This window comes from Manihot esculenta, unplaced genomic scaffold (genome assembly GCF_001659605.2).
Source record: "Manihot esculenta cultivar AM560-2 unplaced genomic scaffold, M.esculenta_v8 Scaffold05, whole genome shotgun sequence".
In the NCBI taxonomy this organism is placed as follows: domain Eukaryota; kingdom Viridiplantae; phylum Streptophyta; class Magnoliopsida; order Malpighiales; family Euphorbiaceae; genus Manihot; species Manihot esculenta.
The window spans coordinates 1-20,916 of record NW_025215422.1 but is presented as its reverse complement, the minus strand read 5'-3'; the positions used below and the strand labels follow the sequence as shown (position 1 = coordinate 20,916).

General features: G+C 43.6%; 1 pseudogene; it reads left to right on the top strand.

Moving 5' to 3' along the window:
* The first annotated feature begins 17,862 nt into the window (after positions 1-17,862).
* On the top strand, positions 17,863-20,605 carry LOC122722584 (annotated as a pseudogene).
* The last annotated feature ends 311 nt before the right edge of the window (positions 20,606-20,916 follow it).

Here is a 20,916-nt window from a genome sequence, read left to right as displayed (position 1 = left end):
CTGCATGGGTTTCGGCTCTGGAGGGACTTTCGGCCGCCGAATGTGCCACCGAACCTGCCCTGTCCAGCCTTCCTTTGCATGTTCTTGCATGGATGTTTTGAGATGTTTTAGGGAGTTTTTGGGGGATGTTTTAGAGTTATGTTCTAGTATGTTGGTCCCTCATTTGAGTCCGCCTGTGTAGGTTCGGACCCGAGGAACCGAGGACCCCAGCAGTGAGTCAGCTGCTTCAGTCAGTGTCAGAGCTAGCCAGAGGTGAGTGGAATGACTCTTATGCTTTTAAATAAATAAATCAGTTTTGAGCATGTTCATGCATCACGGATGCCATGTGATATTCTAGGATGCTTGCATTAGAAATCACGAATATGTTGCATTGCATAATATGTTGTTGATGTGGATGAATGTTGAATGATCCATTAGCCCTCATATGTTATGACATGATGATATGATATGGAAGTCCAGGTGTGGCCTGCACTACGCCCCTGGCACTATGTAAGAGAAAGACCGGATGTGGCTTGCACTACGCCCCCGGCATCATGGATTATGTATGTTATGATATGTTATGTATAAGAGAAAGACCAGGTGTGGTCTGCACTACGCCCCTGGCATGATTGGATTATGTAGAGGGCTAAATGGTGACAAGTTCATCCTTGATATGATTAGTTGTGATGTGATGCATTTCATATTATCATATGTTTTAAATGCTTTACTATTCTGCTCACTGGGCTCTAGTAGCTCACCCCTCTCCCAAACTCCCCAGGTTTGCAGGTACGGGTTAGACAGAGAAGTCAAGAAGAGTAATGAAGTCTCATGTATGTAATAGTTAGAATGTGGACATGACAGACTGTATTATGATGTATAGATATGTAACGTAACGATATTGAGGTTAGAAGTGTGCTTGACCATAATATGATGTAATCCCTTTTTGAATCATGATCTTAATGTTATGGATGTCTATGTTTAGCCAACTCAGCACTTGTTATGCCATCCAGTGGGGGCATTGATGAGATCCCACAGAGGGGTCAAGTTTATGATTATGTATATGTTCAGTGCATGCACAGGTTGAGTTGGTGTATGATAGAATGTATGAAAGGAAAAGTTTTAAATTTTTATGTATGTTGTTGATCATGTATGGGATTAAACAGGTTTACAGGTAACATGTCAGGCTTGCTACGGGTCCCGGCGGCCTTAAGTCGATCTGGATCCTAGCGCCGGTAGCGGTCCGATTTTCGGGTCGTTACAAAAACGATCCAAGTACTCCCTGAAAACCCTGTTCATGAGATCCATGAATGCTGCAGGGGCGTTAGTCAACCCAAACGGCATCACTAGGAACTCATAATGCCCATATCTGGTCCTGAAAGCAGTCTTGGATACATCTCCTTCCCTGATCTTCAACTGGTGGTATCCGGATCTGAGATCTATTTTAGAAAAACAACCTGCTCCTGCCAGCTGGTCGAATAGATCATCGATCCTGGGTAAAGGATACTTGTTTTTGATAGTGACTTTGTTCAACTGTCTGTAGTCGACACAAAGTCTAAGAGGTCCATCCTTCTTTCTGACAAATAAGACTGGAGCACCCCAAGGTGAGGTACTCGGGCGGATGAAACCCTTAGCTACCAAATCCTGTAACTGCTCTTTCAACTCTTTCAACTCTGCTGGTGCCATCCTGTAGGGAGGAATAGAGATCGGTCTGGAACCAGGCATCAATTCGATCTCAAACTCTATTTCCCTATCAGGTGGTAGTCCTGGAAGCTCTTCAGGAAACACATCTGGGAATTCGCTAACAACTGGTACTGAGGATGGTTCCTTAACCTGTTTATCTAGCTCTCTCACATAAGCTAGGAACCCCTGACAACCTTTCCTCAACATCCTACGAGCCTGAAGGGTTGAGATCAAACCCCTAGGTGTCCCTCTCTTGTCTCCTCTGAAGACACACTCTGACCCATCCTGGTCTCTAAGACTCACTACCTTATCCCTGCAGTGCAAGGTAGCACTTGTAATACCCGGCTAGACTCCGGTATCGGAATTCCTACCGTCCGGTGGAATTTGGGTGTCGGAAACCTCTAGAAGGGTAAAAGCATGTTTTTATAAAATGTTTTCATGTATTTTAATGTTTTAAGTATGATTTTAAATAAGTTTTTGCATGAAAATTCTTTAAGGAAAAACCCAGGTTCGGCCGCCGAAACTCACTTTTGGCCGCCGAACATGCATGGACTTTGGGAGGCACGTTAGGCCCCCGAAAGTCTAAGTGAGGGAAGTGCAGGTTCGGCCGCCGAACCTTATGTTCGGCCGCCGAACATTGCATGGATGCGGAGGCACATTCGGCCCCCGAACGTGGCCTGGCCAGCCACTATAAAAGGGTCCCTTTGGTCCGCACGGGCGAGCTTTTTCTCTCCCATTGTCGGCCAAGGTGAGTCTCCACCGTTCCTCCCTCGATCTTGAGTGTTTCCTCTAGATCTTTCATGGTTTTAACAAGTTTTCATCTTGCTTTGAAGTTTTTAAGCTTTTGAATCGAGTTTTGAGCAAGTTTTGAGCTTGGAGACCCAAGGAGCTAAATCTCTTCCAACTCCAAGTTAGATCGCCTCTACTCTCGATCTTCAAGAGGTAAGGGTCGATCTTGAACTCTTTTATGCTTGACACAAGTTTTGTGAAGATCTTTGGGGATTAAAGGCATGTTTAGTTCTTGTGTAGGTTTATGGGTTTAAGTTGTGATTTTTGAGCAATGTAGCTTGTTTGTGTGTGAATGAAGTGTTGTAGATGGGGTATATGCATGTTTGAGGCCCCTAGGAACTTGTATGTGTGTTTTAGCTGAGAAATATGCATGATTTATGGTTTTGGGAGGCAGGAGGTTCATTCGAACCAAGTTTCTGCCGTTTGGCAGAAACCAGGTTCGGCAGCCGAAGGGAGTTTCGGCCGCCGAACCCCCCTTGTGGAGGCAGCTTTCGGCTGCCGAAGGTGCCCCCGAAAAGAGACTTTCGTCTCTGTCTGGCACTTTCGGCCGCCGAAGGTGCCGCCGAACCTAGCTGAGTTTCGTCTCTGTCTGGGGCTTTCGGCCGCCGAAGGTGCCCTGTTCAGCCATTTCATGCATATTTTCTGTGATGTTTTCACGATGTTTTAGGGGGTTTTTGGGGGATATATTAGAGTTGTGTTTATATATGTTTGGTCCCTCATTGGAGTCCACCTGTGTAGGTTCGGACCCGAGGAACCGAGGACCCCAGCAGTGAGTGAGCTGCTTCAGTGTCTGGTCAGAGCTAGCCAGAGGTGAGTGGAAACAAGCTTAATGTTTTAAATCAAGCAATTAAATGTTTTGAGCATGTTTCATGCATCATGATGACATGTAATAGGCTGATTGCATTAGTTCACGAATATGTCGCATTGCATTTTATTTTGTGGTTGTGGGTGAATGCTGTATGATCCAATTAGTCCACGAGACTTTATATATGTTATAACAGGAAGACCAGGACCCCATGCTACGGCCTGGCACGAGACTTTATGTATGTATGACAGGAAGACCAGGACCCCATGCTACGGCCTGGCACGAGGCTTTATACATGTTATGACAGGAAGACCAGGACCCCATGCTACGGCCTGGCACGAGACTTTATGTATGTTATGACAGGAAGACCAGGACCCCATGCTACGGCCTGGCACGAGACTATGTTGGGACTAATTGGTGACAGGTTCACCCTTGATGTGAATTGTTTGTGATATGATGCATTCCATGAAAGCATGAATTTCAATATAATGTTTTTAGTTTCTGCTCACTGGGCTTTTAGCTCACCCCTCTCCCCTAACCCCAGGTTTGCAGGTACGGGTTTGATAGAGAAGAAAAGAAGAGAAAAGTCATATGTATGTAATAGCTAGAGTATGTGGACATGACAAATGATAAGAATGTAATGTAAAGTTTTGAACAGTTATGTTTATGTAGTTATGTTATTGAGGATAGAGTTGTGCTTGACCATAGTATATGTTAATCCCTTGGTATGTACATGATCTTATTTTATGATGTATATGTGAACCAACTCAACACAGGATATATATTGCCCATTGAGGCTTTGATGAAATCCCACAGAGGGATTAATGTTTATGTATATGATGAATATAGTGTATGCACAGGTTGAGTTTGGTGAATGAAGAAAAGAAAAGTTTTTAATTCTTATGTATGTTGGTTGATCATGTATGGGATTAAACAGGTAAACAGGATGTATGTAGGCTTGCTACGGGTTCCGGCGGCCTTAAGCCGACCTGAATCCTAGCGCCGGTAGCGGTCCGGATTTCCGGGGCGTTACAGAGTGGTATCAGAGCCCTAGGTTCATATGGTCGGACCTAGAGTGTCGGGCTCATAGAAGTTATAGAAGGTCAAGCACAATAGGCAAAAATCATGTCCACTAGGATAGGATGTAGAGTCCTGTCTTGCTATGATTGTATGATATGCCATGATGATATGCTAATGTTTATGTGATGTTTACTGTTTCTCAGAAAACAGGATGAGAGGAACCCGTCGATCTGCACGATTGACTGGAATACCACCTCAGGACGAGGGCATTGATGCCCGTCCTTCAACATTGCCTAGGGCAATGTCAAGTAGGTCCAACAGGGACCGAGCAGTGAGAGACCCTAGAAGGTCTTTAGATCTGGGAAGAAGCAGATCAGTCAGAGGAACAGTGCAGGGAGGTATGTCAGAGGATATGGGGGATCAGATGGATGTTGATCAAAGGAGGGATGGCAGTTTGGGCGTCAGTATGTCAGAAGAGGGTATGGGAGAATCCCAAGGAGGCACTCAGGCCTCGGGATTTGTTCAGCCACCTCACTATCCGCCCTACACCCAAAATCCCGGGTATTCGATGGGAGGTACATCGGATTTCCCTAGTTTTAACCCCTACCCCACACAGATGCCATACCTCTATCCAAATCCAGCAAACCCCACTCCGGGGGATGCTGTACCTCCACCACCACCAGCACCTACATGCCCAGATACCCAGATACCTCAGCCTAGCTCATCTGGGGGAAGTAAGGCTAAAATGACAGATTACATGAAGTTGGGTGCTCCCCAGTTTGAGTCAGGTGATGACCCGTTCGTATATTTGGAGAAGGTCAAGACGATCACAGAGGAGATCGGAGCTGATGATAGTAGAGCCATTCAGATGGCTGGTTTCACCTTGAAATGCAAAAAGGCCCGTGAGTGGTTCAAAAACTATGTGAAGCCGAGGGTGGATAGCCTATCGTGGGAAGAGTTCGCTAATGAATTTGCAGGATGGGCTTTCCCTGATAGTTCAAGGGAATTAAAGATGATAGAATTCGAGCAGTTGAGGCAAACCGATGACATGAGTGTAGACGAATATACTGACAGGTTTATGGAGTTGCTGCCTTTTGCTGGGCAAGACCTTAGCACAGACCAGAAGAAGTCGAGGAGGTATATCATGAAGCTCCATCCCAGGTATTCCTCCTTGGTACAGTCAGCAGATAGAGAGAGTTTTCACGCCATAGTAGACATGGCTAGGAGAATGGAGGCTAGTGCCATCGTTCAGGGGACAGTCAAACAGACAGTGGCACAAGCTTCTGGTTCTAAAACTCCGGGTGGGGGAAGGTTAGATCCCTCTACCTTGAGTGCAGCAGCTTCAGGCAGTAAGAGATGGGGTAAGCCCAAGGGTAAGAAGAATAAGTTCTGGAACAAGGTCAAGTCTAGTCTGGGATTTGGCAGTGGTTCTAGTTCTGGGGCAGATAATGCAGCTTGTGCGAAGTGTGGTAGGCCACACAGGGGTTTATGCCGGTTTGGGACAACGACCTGCTACAGATGTGGGCAAGAGGGGCATATGTCATGGCAATGTCCTAAAGCAGTTCCTACGGCACAGACACAGCAGACAGCTTCAGGAAGTGTGGCACAGCCAGTAGCTCCAGCTGCTACACAGGCCAGTGGCAGAGGCAGAGGGAGAGGGTCAGCTTCTTCCTCAGCAGGATTCAGAGGTGAAGGTCCATCAGCTCCAGCCAGGATCTTCACCATGACGCAGCAGGAGGCTAACACATCCAACACCGTGGTGTCAGGTAATCTCATCATTGGGTGTTCTGATGTGTATGCATTAATGGACCCGGGTGCATCTCACTCTTTTATTGCACCGAGAGCCGTTCAGAGGTTAGGATTGATGGTCTCTGAGTTAGAGTGTCCCCTATGGGTCAGTGGACCCAAGTGTGACCCGTCAGTTGCAGAGTCAGTCTGCCAGTGTAGTCCAGTTTTTATAGAGGGAAGATGCTTGTCCGCCGACCTTGTGGTTCTAGATTTGACAGACTTTGACGTCATTCTAGGGATGGATTGGCTATCTACCCATGGTGCTACCTTGGACTGCAGGGACAAAGTAGTTAAGTTCAGATGTCAGGATGGGTCAGAGGTCGTCTTCAGAGGAGACAAGAGGGGTACACCTAGAGGTCTAATTTCAGCTCTTCAGGCTCGTAGGTTGCTTAGGAGGGGATGTCAGGGGTTTCTAGCTCATGTGAGGGAGTTGGATAGTCATGTTAGAGAGCCCGCCTCAGTGCCTGTGGTGAGTGAGTTCTTAGATGTTTTCCCAGACGAGCTGCCAGGGTTACCACCTGCTAGGGAGATAGAGTTCGAAATTGAGTTAATGCCTGGTACCAGACCGATCTCTATCCCTCCCTACAGGATGGCACCAGCCGAGATGAAAGAGTTAAAAGAACAGTTGCAGGAACTGGTAGACAAGGGTTTCATCCGACCGAGTACCTCACCTTGGGGTGCTCCAGTACTCTTTGTGAAGAAAAAGGATGGATCCCTCAGACTTTGTATCGACTACAGGCAGTTGAACAAAGTCACCATCAAGAATAAGTACCCATTGCCAAGGATCGACGATCTATTCGACCAGCTAGCAGGAGCGGGTTGTTTCTCCAAAATAGATTTGAGATCCGGGTACCATCAGTTGAGAATCAGAGAGGAGGACGTGTCAAAGACAGCCTTCAGGACCAGATATGGGCACTATGAGTTCCTTGTAATGCCGTTTGGGTTAACCAACGCCCCTGCAGCATTCATGGACCTCATGAACAGAATATTCAGACCATACCTGGATCACTTCGTTATTGTCTTCATAGATGATATCCTAGTGTATTCCAGGAATGCAGAGGAGCATGCCCATCATCTGAGGATAGTTTTGCAGACCTTGAGGGAACATGGCTTGTATGCCAAGTTCTCCAAGTGTGAGTTCTGGTTAAGGAGCATATCATTCTTGGGGCATGTAGTGTCAGAGAATGGAATAGAGGTAGACCCCAAGAAAGTAGAGGCTGTGACTAACTGGCCCAGACCCACCTCAGTGACAGAGATCAGAAGTTTCTTGGGTTTGGCTGGTTATTACAGGAGGTTCGTACAGGACTTCTCCAAAATTGCAGCTCCTTTAACCAGATTGACCAGAAAGAATCAGAGGTTCGAGTGGACCGATCGATGTGAAGAAAGCTTTGAGGAGCTCAAGAAGAGGTTGACTTTAGCACCAGTGTTAGCTCTGCCAACCAGCAATGAGGACTTCACAGTATTCTGTGATGCATCCAGAGTAGGCTTGGGTTGTGTGTTGATGCAGAATGGTAGGGTGATCGCTTATGCTTCTAGACAGCTAAAGAGGCATGAGATGAATTACCCCACACACGATCTGGAGATGGCAGCAGTTATCTTTGCCCTCAAGATGTGGAGGCATTACCTCTATGGGGTAAAATGTGAGATCTTCACAGATCATAAGAGCCTGCAGCACATCTTGAGTCAGAGAGATTTGAACTTGAGGCAGAGGAGATGGGTAGAACTGCTCAGTGACTATGATTGTAAGATACAGTACCATCCGGGTAAGGCTAATGTAGTAGCTGATGCCTTAAGCCGGAAATCACTTGGCAGTCTATCCCACATCACGGCAGAGAGGAGACCGGTGGTGAAGGAATTTTATAAGCTCATTGAGGAGGGTCTACAGATGGAGTTGTCTGGTACAGGTGCTTTGATTGCACAGATGAAAGTAACCCCCGTGTTTCTAGAGCAGGTGGCTCAGAAACAGCACGAGGACCCAGAGTTAGTGAGGATTGCCAGGACTGTTCAGTCAGGCAAAGATAGTGAGTTCAGATTCGATGATAAGGGGATCCTCCGCTATGGGAACAGACTATGTGTACCAGATGACATCGGGCTTAAAGGAGACATTATGAGAGAGGCTCATAATGCAAGATACAGCATTCACCCTGGAGCCACCAAGATGTATCAAGATCTAAAGAAGGTTTATTGGTGGCCAGCTATGAAGAGGGAAGTGGCACAATTTGTGTCAGCCTGCGAAATATGTCAGAGGGTGAAGCTGGAACATCAGAAGCCGGCTGGAATGCTTAACCCGCTACCTATTCCAGAATGGAAATGGGAGAACATAGCTATGGACTTTGTAGTGGGGTTACCGGCAACATCCAACAGACTAGACTCCATATGGGTGATTGTGGACAGACTCACCAAATCTACTCACTTCATTCCAGTTAGGAGCAACTACTCTGTGGATAAGTTAGCGCAGGTGTATGTTGAGGAGATTGTCAGACTACATGGGGTCCCGGTATCTATAGTGTCAGATAGAGGGCCCCAGTTTACCTCCAGGTTTTGGCGGAGTCTGCAGAGTGCTATGGGTACTAGGTTGGATTTTAGCACCGCCTTTCATCCACAGACAGACGGACAGTCAAAGAGGACCATCCAGACCATAGAAGATATGCTCAGAATGTGTGTGCTAGATTTTGGCGGTTCTTGGAAGCAACATCTACCTTTGGTGGAGTTTGCCTACAATAACAGCTATCATGCTAGCATAGGGATGGCTCCATATGAAGCTTTGTATGGGAGGAAGTGCAGGTCACCCGTTTGCTGGGAAGAGGTTGGAGAGAGGTCCTTAGCAGGGCCTGAGCTTGTTGAGATCACCAGCAGGGTGGTGCCCATTATCAGAGAAAGGATAAAGACTGCCACCAGCAGGCAGAAAAGTTATGCAGACATCCGCAGGAAACAGGTAGAGTTTCAGGAGGGGGATCTAGTATTGCTCAAGGCGTCTCCGATGAAAGGGGTGGTTCGATTTGGTAAGAAGGGTAAGCTAGCTCCGCGGTACATTGGACCCTTTGAAGTCCTGCAAAGGATTGGGAATGTATCGTACAAGCTGGACTTGCCTGCTTCTATGGAGAGAATCCATCCGGTTTTCCATGTTTCCATGTTGAGGAAGTTCGTGTCAGATCCGGGCAAGGTTCTTAGCGAGCCTGATGTGGAGATCCAAGAGGATCTCACTTATGTTGAACAGCCAGTGCGGATTCTTGACACTCAGATCAGAAAGTTGAGGAACAAGGAAATCCCGATGGTGAAAGTCCTTTGGAACCACCACAATTTGGAAGAATGCACTTGGGAGACCCGGGAGTCCATGCTCCAGCAGTACCCCCACCTCTTCTGAGGTTAGTTGAGATGTGTTCCATGTGCTATATGTGTGTATGTTATGTTTGTTTCGCTATGCATGTACTAGTTGAGGAACATTCGGGGACGAATGTTCTTAAGGGGGGGAGAATGTAATACCCGGCTAGACTCCGGTATCGGAATTCCTACCGTCCGGTGGAATTTGGGTGTCGGAAACCTCTAGAAGGGTAAAAGCATGTTTTTATAAAATGTTTTCATGTATTTTAATGTTTTAAGTATGATTTTAAATAAGTTTTTGCATGAAAATTCTTTAAGGAAAAACCCAGGTTCGGCCGCCGAAACTCACTTTTGGCCGCCGAACATGCATGGACTTTGGGAGGCACGTTAGGCCCCCGAAAGTCTAAGTGAGGGAAGTGCAGGTTCGGCCGCCGAACCTTATGTTCGGCCGCCGAACATTGCATGGATGCGGAGGCACATTCGGCCCCCGAACGTGGCCTGGCCAGCCACTATAAAAGGGTCCCTTTGGTCCGCACGGGCGAGCTTTTTCTCTCCCATTGTCGGCCAAGGTGAGTCTCCACCGTTCCTCCCTCGATCTTGAGTGTTTCCTCTAGATCTTTCATGGTTTTAACAAGTTTTCATCTTGCTTTGAAGTTTTTAAGCTTTTGAATCGAGTTTTGAGCAAGTTTTGAGCTTGGAGACCCAAGGAGCTAAATCTCTTCCAACTCCAAGTTAGATCGCCTCTACTCTCGATCTTCAAGAGGTAAGGGTCGATCTTGAACTCTTTTATGCTTGACACAAGTTTTGTGAAGATCTTTGGGGATTAAAGGCATGTTTAGTTCTTGTGTAGGTTTATGGGTTTAAGTTGTGATTTTTGAGCAATGTAGCTTGTTTGTGTGTGAATGAAGTGTTGTAGATGGGGTATATGCATGTTTGAGGCCCCTAGGAACTTGTATGTGTGTTTTAGCTGAGAAATATGCATGATTTATGGTTTTGGGAGGCAGGAGGTTCATTCGAACCAAGTTTCTGCCGTTTGGCAGAAACCAGGTTCGGCAGCCGAAGGGAGTTTCGGCCGCCGAACCCCCCTTGTGGAGGCAGCTTTCGGCTGCCGAAGGTGCCCCCGAAAAGAGACTTTCGTCTCTGTCTGGCACTTTCGGCCGCCGAAGGTGCCGCCGAACCTAGCTGAGTTTCGTCTCTGTCTGGGGCTTTCGGCCGCCGAAGGTGCCCTGTTCAGCCATTTCATGCATATTTTCTGTGATGTTTTCACGATGTTTTAGGGGGTTTTTGGGGGATATATTAGAGTTGTGTTTATATATGTTTGGTCCCTCATTGGAGTCCACCTGTGTAGGTTCGGACCCGAGGAACCGAGGACCCCAGCAGTGAGTGAGCTGCTTCAGTGTCTGGTCAGAGCTAGCCAGAGGTGAGTGGAAACAAGCTTAATGTTTTAAATCAAGCAATTAAATGTTTTGAGCATGTTTCATGCATCATGATGACATGTAATAGGCTGATTGCATTAGTTCACGAATATGTCGCATTGCATTTTATTTTGTGGTTGTGGGTGAATGCTGTATGATCCAATTAGTCCACGAGACTTTATATATGTTATAACAGGAAGACCAGGACCCCATGCTACGGCCTGGCACGAGACTTTATGTATGTATGACAGGAAGACCAGGACCCCATGCTACGGCCTGGCACGAGGCTTTATACATGTTATGACAGGAAGACCAGGACCCCATGCTACGGCCTGGCACGAGACTTTATGTATGTTATGACAGGAAGACCAGGACCCCATGCTACGGCCTGGCACGAGACTATGTTGGGACTAATTGGTGACAGGTTCACCCTTGATGTGAATTGTTTGTGATATGATGCATTCCATGAAAGCATGAATTTCAATATAATGTTTTTAGTTTCTGCTCACTGGGCTTTTAGCTCACCCCTCTCCCCTAACCCCAGGTTTGCAGGTACGGGTTTGATAGAGAAGAAAAGAAGAGAAAAGTCATATGTATGTAATAGCTAGAGTATGTGGACATGACAAATGATAAGAATGTAATGTAAAGTTTTGAACAGTTATGTTTATGTAGTTATGTTATTGAGGATAGAGTTGTGCTTGACCATAGTATATGTTAATCCCTTGGTATGTACATGATCTTATTTTATGATGTATATGTGAACCAACTCAACACAGGATATATATTGCCCATTGAGGCTTTGATGAAATCCCACAGAGGGATTAATGTTTATGTATATGATGAATATAGTGTATGCACAGGTTGAGTTTGGTGAATGAAGAAAAGAAAAGTTTTTAATTCTTATGTATGTTGGTTGATCATGTATGGGATTAAACAGGTAAACAGGATGTATGTAGGCTTGCTACGGGTTCCGGCGGCCTTAAGCCGACCTGAATCCTAGCGCCGGTAGCGGTCCGGATTTCCGGGGCGTTACAGCACTATAGGTAGATAACCAATCCATCCCTAGAATGACATCAAAATCTGTCAACTCTAGAACCACAAGGTCAGCTGGAAGGCATCTATCCTCTATAAACACTGGACTGAACTGACAGACTGACTCTGCCAATGATGGGTCACATCTAGGTCCACTGACCCAGAGAGGACACGCTAACTCGGATACGATCAACCCTAATCTCTCTGCGGCTCTAGAAGAAATGAAAGAGTGAGAAGCACCGGGGTCCATCAAAGCATACACCTCTGAACACCCAATGATGAGATTACCTGACACCACTGTGTTCGAAGTGTCTGCCTCCTGCTGAGTCATGGTGAAAATCCGTGCTGGAGCTGACGGACCTGCACCTCGGGAACCCATCTCTGAAGAAGAGGCTGCCCCTCTCCCTCTACCTCTGCCACTGCTTGGTGGTCGGGCTGAAGCTGCTGACTGTACAACACTACCTGAAGTCATCTGTTGGGATGGTGCAACCAAAGTCGCCTGAGGACATTCTCGTGTATAATGTCCCTCCTGCCCACATCGATAGCAGGCTGTAGATCCCAACAAACAAGCTCCTTTGTGCGGTCTTCCACACCTATTGCAAACTGGAATCTCTGTGCCAGAGCTGGAGCCGCTACTCATTCCCAGACCCGACTTAATCCTGCTCCAGAACTTGCCTCTCTTTCCTCTGAGTTTATCCCATCTCTTCTTGCTCGCACTGACCATACTCTGTGAGGAGGAACCTGGTTTAGCACCAGAAGACTATGCCTTTGATTGCTTGACTACTCCTTGACTAATGGCACTCGCCTCCATCTTTCTAGCAGCATCCACAATCGAGTGGAAACTCTCTTTCTCTGCATGGAGGATCAAGGAGAAATACCTGGGATGTAGCCTCGTGGCATATCTCTTTGCCTTCTTCTGGTCCGTGTCATACGCCTGACCCACATATGGTAACAATTCCAGGAACTTATCTGTATACTCATCAACACTCATCTCCTCCGTCTGTCTCAACTGTTCAAACTCCACAACCTTTAGGTCCCTGGAACTGTCAGGAAAAGCCCACCCAGCAAACTCATTGGCGAACTCTTCCCATGTCATACTATCTCTTCTGGGGTCCACATAGTTCTTGAACCACTCTCTGGCTTTCTTACATTTCAACGTGAACCCTGCCATCTCAATGGCTCTACTATCATCTGCTCCCAGCTCACTTGATATCATTCTGACTGCACTGAGATACTCAAAGGGATCATCTCCCGTATTGAATTTAGGAGCATCCAACTTTAAGTACTCCGTCATCTTCACCTTCGTTCCCCCTGAAGAACTGGGTTGTGCGTCAACAACAGGGGCTACTGGTTCAGGTGGTGGTGGAGGTACTGTTTCTCTGGATTCAGGCGATGCTGAACTTGGATGAAAAAGTGGGGGTGGATACATGTGATATGGAGGATAAAAGGAAGGATAGGGCATATAGGGCATGTAGGGTGGATAAGGGGCAAAGCTGGAGTAATCCGACGTGCCTCCCATCAGATACCCTGGGCCCTGTGGAAAGGGTGGATAGCCAAACCCCGAGGCCTGTGCGCCTCCCTGGGACTCCCCCATACCTTCTTCTGACCTTCCTATACCCATACTTTCATCTCTACTCTGAGCCTCCTCCATAGCAACTCTCTCTTCTTCTGCTCTTTCCCCTCTACCTACTCCTCTTCTGCTCTCGTCAGAAGACCTTCTAGGGTCTCTTGACGTTCCCTCCCTGCTTGACCTGTGAGATCTCGCCCTTGGCAATGCAGGAGGACGAGCAGCTGTACCCTCACTTTCAGGTGGGACTCCAGTCAATCTCGCGGATCGACGAGTTCCTCACATCTTAACTCTCTTTCTAGAAAACAACACATAACAGAGCACATAAGCAACACATCACACATCATATAAGGCACATGCATACATACTGGCAGGTCACAGCATCAAATAGACAGGACGAACATCCTATCCTAGTGGACATGTTTTCCTATTGTGCTTGACCCACTAAACCTCTATGAGCCCAACTCTATCTCTCTAGGTCCGATCATGTGAACCTAGGGCTCTGATACCAATCTGTAACAGCCCGAAAACCGAACTGCTACCGGCACTAGGATCCAGATCGACGTAAGGTCGCCGGGACCCGTAGTAAGCCTGCTATACTGTCTGTATACCTGTGAAATCCCATACATGATCATACATTTTCTGTCAAAACATAAAACTTTTCTGTACTCCAAGGCTTAACCTGTGCATGCACTATATCTCTGCTATTTTATCCCCACTCAAGGCGGATAGAACTCATAATGTTAAGCCTGGTTTTTCTCATATTCACTAACAATAAAAGAAACATACATAAACTGATCATGTGTTTACAACCAGGGAGTACAACTCGTATAAGTCAAGCACAAGTCTACACACTGTACATCTCTTTCCAATTACATGTCCACACTAGCTATTACATAACTCTTCTTCTTCTACACTCTGCTGGACTCCTCTCTGAACTCTGAACCTGCACAACTGGGGTTAGGGGAGATGGATGAGCTATACAAGCCCAATGAGCAGAACTATAAAACATACTCTGAAAAGCATGATCTCATGGCATGCACAACAGCACATCATCTCAGGGATAGACATGACCACCAAAAATCCCAATACTAAAAGGATGCTTGGCCTAGCCAGGTCTTACAACCTCAATTTGCCTGGCCCAGCCAGGTCTTATCAACTCTGCCTGCCTGGCCCAGCCAGGTCTTACTATCTCTGCTGCCTGCTCTAGTCAAGTCAGGTCTTACCTACAGACGGCTGCCTGGCCCGGCCAGGTCTTATAACAGAGCTTGGGCTATTGGAGTCGCCTTGGTCTATCCACAGCCTCATACGCATCGTATATGCAATGCAGCATATTCGTGAAACTAATGCAAGCATCCTACTAGACTCATTATGATGCATGATCTATGCTCAAAATTAGTTTAGTTCTGAAAAGAGAAGTTCCACTCACCTCTGGCTGACTCTGTACTAACTCTGCAGGTTCTGAAACAGTGCTCACTGCTGCTCTCTGGGGTTCCTCTGGTCCGTTCCTACACAGGTGGACTCAAATGAGGGACCAAACTAACTCAAGAACATCTCTCTGAAACTCCCTAAAAACCCTCTAAACGATCCCCAAATAATCACATAAAACATGCAAAAGAAAGCTGGACAGGGCACTTTCGGCGGCAGGTTCGGCGGCCGAAACCCTTCTCCAGAGACGAAACTCATGCATGTTCGGCGGCACCTTCGGCAGCCGAAAGTCTCATCCAGAGACGAAACTCGACCTTCGGCGGCACTTTCGGAGGCCGAACCTTGCCTCCAGAGATGAAAGTCCCAAGTTTCGGGGGCAAGCTTTGGCAGCCGAAACTGCCTCCACAAGGGGTTCGGCGGCCGAACCTTCCTTCGGCGGCCGAACCTGGTTTTGCCCGTTGGGCAGAAACCTGCTCTGTTTCATGCAAAACTCACCCAAAACTTACCCAACATGCATATCAACTACTCCCAACTAGCACATACCATAAAACATGCATAAAGAGGTCCAAAACTATCCTAAAACCTCAAACAAACACATCAAACAACACTTAACATGCTTGACCATAAACATCTCCCAAAAACCTCACCTAAACCTAATCATGCATACTACCCATCAAACTTCTATAAAACCTTCAAAAATCATCAAAGAAGTTCAGGATCCACCCTTACCTCCTTAAGAACTTGAGGATTAGTGATCCTAACATGGAGATATGAAGAAAAGCTCTTCCAAAGCTCCAAACTTCCAAACTTGCTATTTTGCTCAAAACCTTCAAAACACACCAAAACCCTTAAAACTCTTGGAAGATTTGGTGAAAAACATGAAAAACATGAAAAGTCAACTTGGAGAAGGCTTGGGCTCACCTCTGGCTGCAAGTGGAAGAGAAATATCTTCTCTCCACCGACTCTTGGCCCTTTTATAGGTGGCTAGCCAGACCACCTTCGGCAGCCGAACGTGAATCCGAAACCATGCAATGTTCGGCAGCCGAAAGTGACATTCGGCGGCCGAACCTTTGCATTTCTCCCTTGTTGCTTTTCTTATCAAACCTCATTTTCCTTTATCCTTTAAACCGTAAAACAAGTTAGAAAACATTCGAAAACATATGAATTACCCTTCTCGAGGGTTCCGACACTCGAGATTCCACCGGACTATAGGAATTCCGATACCGGACTCGAGCCGGGTATTACAGTAGTTTATTTGGTAGTTTTTGTCATTCAATTCAATTAAAAAAATCGGATTCGAATATTGTGCGGGTATTGTTAAACGAGTTTCGGACGGGTTCGAATAATAAAATTAAAATATTAAACGGATTTGGGACGGATTCATAAATTGTATATATTATAGGATTTGGGTTTGGATACTCTCAATTTTACGGGTATCCTACCCGTTTACATCTCTAGTCATATAATACTTTATTATAAGTTTGATTATTTAGCCGGTGTAATTTAAAATTAAATTAAATGTAATAAATTAAAAATTAAATTAAATTAAATTAGAAAAAAAATTATTTTAATTTAATTTGATTCATTTAAATATATTTTTTAATAAAATTTTATTTTATATCTTACTTCTAATATTTTAAATTTCAAATAAAGTATTTTAATTTTAATTTTTGTTATTAATATAATCATTAAATAATATGAAAAAAATGAATTTTAAATTGAAAAAAATTAAAAACTTCAAGTTCATAAATTAATTCATCAATTTATCAGATTTGTTTATTAAATTAAATGGAATCAAAATAATTTAAATTTTTAACATTAAAATCCAATTAAAATAAAAAAGTTTAAAATTTTAAATTAATTCAGTTGATGGGTTATTTTTATTTAAATTCAATACATTTATAATTATTTAATTTTTATTTGAAAATCCTTTAAAAATGAGGAAATATTGTATCGTATTTTAAACTGAAGCCGGGAAGAGGAGAGATCGAGGCAATTGGCCATTAATTTATGATATGCATCGGCGCGTACGTTCCCAGCAAGAAGTCGCTATCGACGCACGTTCCTTAAATAACATCTCGTGTCGGTATAAAGTGTAGTGTCCACTACACAGCTAGATGGGACCACCTTGAGTTTAGAGTTGACACGTGTTAGAATCCCCATTTTGACAGCTCACCGCCTATTTGATTGTGGGACCACAACAGAAGCAGAGTCTCTAGTCTACTCTTTTTGTTTCCCAAATTGCCCCTCATAGGACTGCGTGAAACTTTCCCTCTAGACCCCGGTTTGGATTTGGCTTGGTTTGTGTGAATGACCCCAAAATAAAAAATAAAAGAAAGTGAAAGAGATGGGCGCCTCAAATCTAAATTCTCATCTCCAATTCTCCACGCACAGTTCCACTCCAAAATAAATAAATAAATAAAAATAAAAAAAAGCATAAACCTGTCCATATCGTCGCTGTCACTGGAACAACAGCCCATGAATCCATATGATTAATGAAGCAAAAGGCCCAAAACTATTTCAACTTGGACAGCTTCAGCAATAAACATTAACCTCGTAATACAAATAAAAATTAAAGAAAAAAGAAAATTATAATAAATTTACAATTGTACCTTATATATTTTACAAAATAAACATTTCTAAGAAATTTTACAGGAATTTAAAGAAAAAAAAACTTATTAAACAAGCAAATTTTTACAATTTTCATAAATTTAAAAGTGTTATTTACTTCAAATAGAATATTTTTAAAAAATAACTTAATTGAATAAAAAAATAATTTACTTTAGCCATTATATAAAAAAGAGCTTAATTTATTAAAAAAAATCAATTAAATTTTTATAAATTTAAAAAATTTTAATTCCAATAAATAAAGGCAGAAAAATTAAGTTAACTCCTACGAAATCCTAATTATGATACTCAACATTCTAAATATATTTTAATAATTAAGATAAAAAAAAACCCCATTAGTTACCGTTCCTGTTTCGGCCAAAACAATTTATCGTTCCGGTTGTGCAGGAATTCTTGACTTTTCTGTGTCAGAACCTCGTTCCCATGATTTGACTTCGCCATTATTGAAGGAAAAAAAAAAAAAGCAGCTCTACTTTTTCTATTATTTTAGCATCTAATTTTCTTCGTCCTTTGGGAAGTCTGTGACCTCGCAATGAACGGACATGGCTTCCACCGTTGAAAAATCCTCTGCTCCTCCTTCGAATTATTACCATGTCTTCTTCAGCTCCAGGTCAGACGATACACGCAAACCCTTTATTGCTCTTCTCTATAAAGAGTTGGAACGCAAAGGATTTCTGTGCTTCAAAGATAATCAGAAGCTTGGGAGAGAGAAATCAACTCAGGCTATCGAATCTTCAAGATTTGCAGTCGTTGTTATCACTGAAAGCTATGCTTCTTCCAGTTTGTGCTTAGATGAGCTTGTAAAAATTATTCAATGGAAGGAAACAAGGGGACTCTCTGTTCTTCCCATTTTCTATAATGTGGATCCTTTGGAGGTTAAAGAGCAAACAGGTTGGTTTGCACAAGTTTTCGAACGGCATGAGAATGATTCTTCCGTGCTGGAGAAGCTGCAGAGCTGGAGGGAAGCTCTAATCAAATTGGCCTTCATTGATGGCTGGAATTCTCGGGACTGGTAATCTATTAGGTTCTCTCAATGCTTATTCTAATAATTTTATTAGTATGTAAACAATCCCTACCTATTTATAGATCGTGATGTGTTAGAAAATAAATATACTAGAGTTACTGATATCAATATCAAATTGAGTTGCTTTCGTTCTTGTTGATCAAATTGATATTTTGTTTGTCATATTTGCTAGGGTTGATGATCACAAGCTAACTGAGGAAGTTGCCAAAGTCATTTTAAAGGAATGGATTCTTCATATGCCGTCAAGTGATTTTAATGGCTTAGTTGGAATTGATTCACGAGTTGAGCAAATTCAGTCATTATTGAACATGGGTTCTGAAGATGTTCTCTTTGTAGGACTTTGGGGAATGGGTGGTATTGGAAAAACAACCACTGCAAGAGCCTTGTTTAATCAAATCTCCAACCATTTTGAAGCTGCTCATTTTGTTGCAAATGTTAGGGAAGAATCTGAAAACGTACAATAATTCGTTTACGAGATGAAATTCTCTCAAAAGTTTTAGAGGAGAAAAATCTAAATATAGGGATGCGAAGTGTGTTACCCAGGTTCATCTTGAATAGACTCCGCCGAAAGAAGATTCTCTTTGTTCTTGATGATGTTAGTAATGTAGAGCAATTGACAACTTTAGCCGGAGATCACACTTGGTTTGGTTCAGGAAGTAGAATAATTATAACAAGCAGAGACAAACAAGTGCTTATAAATAAAGCTGACAAAATACATGAGGTTAAGGGGTTGAATTACCATGAAGCTCTTCAATTACTTAGTCTGAAATCCTTCAAACAGAATCATCCTGTAGAAGATTATGTGGTGTTGTCACAAAGGGTTGTCAGTTACACTAAAGGTGTTCCTTTAGCTCTTAATGTGTTGGGTTCCTTGTTGTACAACAAGCAAATAGAGGAATGGAAAAGTATATTAGAAAAATTAGAAGAATCTCCCAATTTAGAAATTCAGAAGGTGTTGAAAATAAGTTATGACGAGTTAGAATGGGTAGATAAGGATATATTTCTTGACATTGCTTGTTTCTTTAAAGGAGATGATGTAGATTGTGTGATGGCTATACTAGATGGTTGTGATTTTTTTCCAAGCATTGGAATAAGCCGTCTCATTGATAAGAGTCTCATAGCAATTGTAGACAACAAGTTAGATATGCATGATTTGTTACAAGAAATGGGCCAGGATATTGTTTGGCAAGAATCAAGCAAAAACCCCGTCAAATGTAGCAGATTATGGACTCCTGAGAATATCTATCCTATATTGACGAGGAATGAGGTGAGAGCTGAAATAACTTAATTTCTTATTCATGTGAGAAAATTAGGAAACTAGCATCTTCAATAAAAGGTTACATGTCTATGAAACATCTAGCATCTTCAAGAAAAAGGTTTACATATCTATGAAGCATTTAGTCTTGGACAATGTCATTTAGGATAAAGATTTAGGTGTAAGGTAAGTTCTGATACAATATATTTGTTAGTATACAGTATTCTAGTGTATTAAAGAATATTCTAGTAGGTTCTAGTATATATTGATTAGTAGTCTATAGATCCTAGACACTCTATGAATAGGTATCCCGTATACTGTAGACTTACTTCAATATAGAGTACAAAATATAGATAAGATATTTTCATTAAATCAAGATGGTATTAGAGCCATTTACCTAGCTTTTTCTCTTCACCCTCCCGAAATATTTCCTCACAATGAGAAATGGCAGAGTGTAGCTCTGCTAGGTCGCAAAGCCATTCGGTTCCGGCGATCTCCAAAACAATTGTCAACGATACCTTGATGCTACAAAATTCAGATAATTCGGCGATGGTTCTCATCTCTGTTCAATAAACAGAATCAATTACAGACGCTGGAATTGAGCGATGAAAATCACTCTCGGTGCGAAGAACAAACTCGCGTTCTTGGAAGGGAAACTCGCCGTACCTGAGGGCGGATTTGAAGATTACGACAGATGGAGGCGATGCGATTATATGATGACATTGTGGATCCTCAATTCTATTTCAAAGGATATGGTCGGAAGTTTCCTCTATGCCATCACTGCTCGAGAGCTTTGGGTTGAATTAGGAGAACAATACAGTGAAAGCAATGGGCCAATGGTCTATCAAATCAAGCGACAAATAGCGTCGATCTCCAAGATAATCTCTATGTGATGATGTACTATGACAAATTGAAGCAGCTGTGGACGAATTGGCCAACATTGTGCCGATACCTCTATGCAATTGTGGGGTCAGAGAAGCTGGCAACAGAAATCCACAATGCGGATCATCTGATGCAATTTTTGATGGGCTCAATGATAGTTTTGATCAAGTTCGTAGTCAAATACTGCTACTAGATCCGTTACCGACGGTGAACAAAGCTTTCTCGATGATTCTACGGGTAGAGTTCAAAAGAAGTCCAAACCAACTCACAAAACACCCTCTGCTTTAACCGTCCAATCTCAAG